A 4,494-nucleotide genomic window follows, 5' to 3' on the forward strand; every position below is an offset into this window, starting at 1 on the left:
TCCATCCACTTCCCTTCCTCTAGGTCCTGTACCCCTCTGTTTCCTTTTCAGAAAAGAGCAGGCCCCATAGAAAGGACAGCTAAACAGAAAAAAAAGGTAAAACCCCTCATACTGAGGCTGGAAAAGGCAACCCAATAGGAGGGATGATACCCAAGAGCCTGCAAAAGAGTCAGAGATATAGACACATTCACTATTAGTACTTCTTAAAAATAATATTTAGGCTGTGATGTACATTTTACTGTGTGGATAGAAGAATGTGACTTAAAAATGACTTGGTAAAATTGATTATTAGTAAACTAACAAAAATTTGGAAGACAACATGCAGTTCTCATAGTTATAAAAATCCACACTATATGTAAAATATCTCCATAAAAGTAAAACAACAATATTAACTAAGAAACAATATTAATAGCTATGGTAAATATTTTTTATTCTCATGATTCTTAAATTTTACCTGCAATTGCTCCTTTGAAGCCTTACCGATATGGGCCATTATCACATGATAATAGAGAGTGCATTTGTGAATCAAGATAGTGTCTAAGTAGCTGTGACAGTTCTTTTCCTAGTTGGGTAGAGAGAATTGATAGATAGGACATCACCAGTGTTTAAGGTAGACTTATTAGACAGGCTTGATGGACCAAACTTTAGATAAAGGAATTATTTTTGTATATTAGATATGGCTGTATAGGATGCCAAATAGAAATAACCACTGCTAACATTTGAGTATCTGGGAAATTGGTAGATTGGTGGTCCTGAAGAAATTGAGGAATGAGTCTAGAAATTTGGATTATATCCTATACAGTCAATTTAGAATATAAGCACTTGCTGAAAAGATAGTTCACATCCTACCTTGTAAAGATTTGTATGTGCTCACTCATATTTAGCTGTATATATATATACATTAAATCAATTCCATTTAAAATTCAGTCTTGCTAGAAATGGCACTGTGTAGTTAAGTTGATAAATTTTGTTTTTTTTGTTTTCTTATCAATGTATTGAATAAAGGGTTTATTTCAGATTGTATTAAATATATCCAATAGACTAATTAGCAGAATTTCCTGTAATTTAGCTGTGATGCTGTAAATCATATTATGACAGATTTCTTAAGTCTTCTTATTATAGCATAGAATTAAATTGTGATTTAGCGGCAAAATATTTTTTCTGTTTTTTGTTGTTTTTTGGTTTTTCGAGACAGGGTTTCTCTGTATTGTTTTGGAGGCTGTCCTGGAACTAGCTCTTGTAGAACAGGCTGGCCTCGAACTCACAGAGATCTGCTTGCCTCTGCCTCCCGAGTGCTGGGATTAAAGGCATGAGCCACCAACACCCGGTGGCAAAATATTTTTTATTTAAAGATGTTCTTCAATATTTATATAATAGGCATCTACTATAAGCTCACTGCTATATAGAAGGTAGAGCATAAGAGAGTGTCACAATCTTAATGGAGAACATTCTTTTGAAATTAATAATACTTGTATTCCTTGAAAAATGTGTATGCTTATAGAATTCTTGCATTATTATTTTATTGCTGTGACAAATTACATAAAAGAGAAATGATTTATTTTGGCTTAAGGATCCAGAAGTTTTAGTTCATGTTTGGCTAGATCCACTCTTTTCAGCCTAAGAAAGGAAGAAACATCAGGATAGAGGAATGCTTCTCATTTTATTCCAGCCAGAAAGCATATAGAAAGATTTCAAAAGGAAAGACATATGTTCAAAGCATGCCTCTAGTGACTGCTGTTTCCAACTAGATGATGCTTCTTCATAGCCCACTGATGAAATCAACACTTTCTTAGTCAAATAATCTGTCAATAATGCCACCAACTGGGAAACAAGACTCAACACAGTAGCTGTTTTGATGGATATTTCATAAGTAAACCATTACAGTTATTATCTTAAGAGTAAGGCTCTCTAATTTTAACCTCTGAGTACAAGCTAGTTTAATCTCACAATATTGAGAGGATGTGGTCATATTTGACTATAATGCCAGCATGTGGATGACTGAAACAGGAATATCTCAGACTTGAGACCAGCTTGATATACATAGTAAGGCTCTATATCATTAAAATGTGTCTGTAAGAAATATAGTTTGATTCTAAATGGAAATATATTTAAAATGAGTGGCTTCTTTAAAACCATGAATGGGAAAGGGAAAGGAAAAAGGAAGGGAAGGGAAGGGACGGGAAGGGGAAGGAAAGAAAAGATGGAGGCTGGGGGAGAGGGAAGGGAGGGTAGTGAGGAAATAAACCTCAAATCCATGATACTTGTGTTCATATCAGGCTGGATGCCATTGTAAATTATATTACAAAAGGCAGTGAATTCCCAGGCTTATGCCTTGACCTTAGAGCAGCTCCATTTATAAGTAGCATTTGACTCCATTTTGAGTGTAAGTACAGATACAAGATACCTCAACGTCTTGGCATATATGTAAACAACACAACCTGTCTGTCACTACCTATGTGACACAGACTGATAAATAACTTCTTCTTAAAAATAAAAATGGTTTTGGACAGGCGGTGGTGGCACACACCTTTAATCCCAGCACTCGGGAGGCAGGGGCAGGTGGATCTCTGTGAGGTCGAGACCAAGGCTGGTCTACCAAGTGAGTTCCAGGACAGCCTCCAAAACAATACAGAGAAACCCTGTCTTGAAAAACCAAATAAATGGTTTCAATATATACATCCATCAAAGTAAATTGGAAACATCATGAACACAAAGGTATATTAAAAACACATCAGGAAGACTTATTAAACACATCAGACAGAGATAAGGATACAATACCCTCACCTGGGTCCCCCAAAGAGAAAGACATTTAACATTATAACCATGATAGACACACTGAATTATCATCTGACCAACTTTTATGTTCACGAAGACACCAGCATGCAGAGAACTCTCTGCAGTTCTATAGGCCTCACCTCAGATCAATATCCTTTGCTAATGTAGCCTACTTGAAATTCCCCTTTATAAAACTGTTCATTTTCCACCTACCTGTTTATCTTTCTGGACCTTCTGTCTATTCTTCTACTCATTTATTTCTCTAGACCTCACCTCTACCCTCTGTGGTACCAAAATTGGCTTATGTAGCTATATAGACTACCAAGGCTCAGTTCAAACATGTGAACCTGAGGTTTTGAAATCTGATTCCCAATATGAGAATGTTTGAAAGTGTTAAGGCCCTCATCATGTGATTACATCATCTTTTCTCCTACCAAGATTGGATTTATTGCCAACACATCAGTTTGTTACAAAATGAGGACACCTTTTTGTGTTTTACAATTTCTACCTGCATTTTCCCATTTTGTTCCATATGGAGTAGCACCATGAGTTCCATGACAGTACCATTCTTATTTAGACATCCCAGTCTTCTCCACACTATGAGCCAAAATAATATTTCTACTTGATAAATTTCCTAGCCTTGGAACACAGAATAAGATTACTAATCTGAAAATATCAAGAGTTATGACTCAAGCATATTAAGCAAACAATTGATTCTGAAGAGATGGATTGAGTGCTAAATGTACTAACTGGTCTTCCAGAGGACCTGGGTTCAATTTCCAATACCCTCATGGTGGCTCACAACTGATTGTTCCAATGGATCCTACACATTCTTTTGGTCTCTGTGTGAATCAGACATGCACGTGGTTCAGACATAATACAGTCAAAATGTCAATACACAGAAAGTAAATAATAATAATAGTAATATAGATATTACTATATGATGCAAGAGTTTATGATTCCTGGTAAAGAGTTTGATTGTTTTTCAGAAGACAATGGGAAGACCCAGCAATTCCACTCTTAGGCATATACCCAAAAGATGCACATTCATACAACAATGATGTCTGTTCCACTACGTTCATAGCAGCATTATTTGTAATAGCCAAAACCTGAAAGCAACCTTGATGCCCCTCAACTGAAGAGTGGATAGAGAAAACATGGTACATTTACACAATGGAGTACTACTCAGTGGAAAAAAACAATGGAATCTTGAAATTTACAGGCAAATGGAAGGCACTAGAAGAAAACCATACGGAGTGAGGTAAACCAGTCACAAAAAGAGAAGCATGTTATGTATTCACTCATTTATGGATTTTAGACATGAATCAGGAGAGAGCCAGCATACAATCCCACTGCCAGAGTATCTAGGAAACAGAACCTCTATCCAGTGACTGGGCAGAAACCCACAGAAAAACACTGAACTGAACTCCTGGAATCCAGTGGCAGAAAGGGAGAACTGATGGGAAAAGGAGTTAAGAGTGGGCTGGTTTAACCCACAGAAACAGTTGACTTGAACAAGGGGGAGCTCTTGAACTCCAGATTGATGGCTGTGTGGAAAGCATGGGACTGACCCAGACCCCCTGAAAGTGGGTGTCAGTGAGGAGGCCTAGGTAATCTATGGGGCCTTGGGTAGTATTTATCCATGGTGTACAAATAGACTTTGAGTTCCCATGCCACAATATGGGAGGCTCTCTCAGCCGGGACTCTTGGGGGAGGGCC

Source organism: Mesocricetus auratus, unplaced genomic scaffold, assembly GCF_017639785.1.
Source record: "Mesocricetus auratus isolate SY011 unplaced genomic scaffold, BCM_Maur_2.0 Super-Scaffold_100003, whole genome shotgun sequence".
Lineage (NCBI taxonomy): Eukaryota > Metazoa > Chordata > Mammalia > Rodentia > Cricetidae > Mesocricetus > Mesocricetus auratus.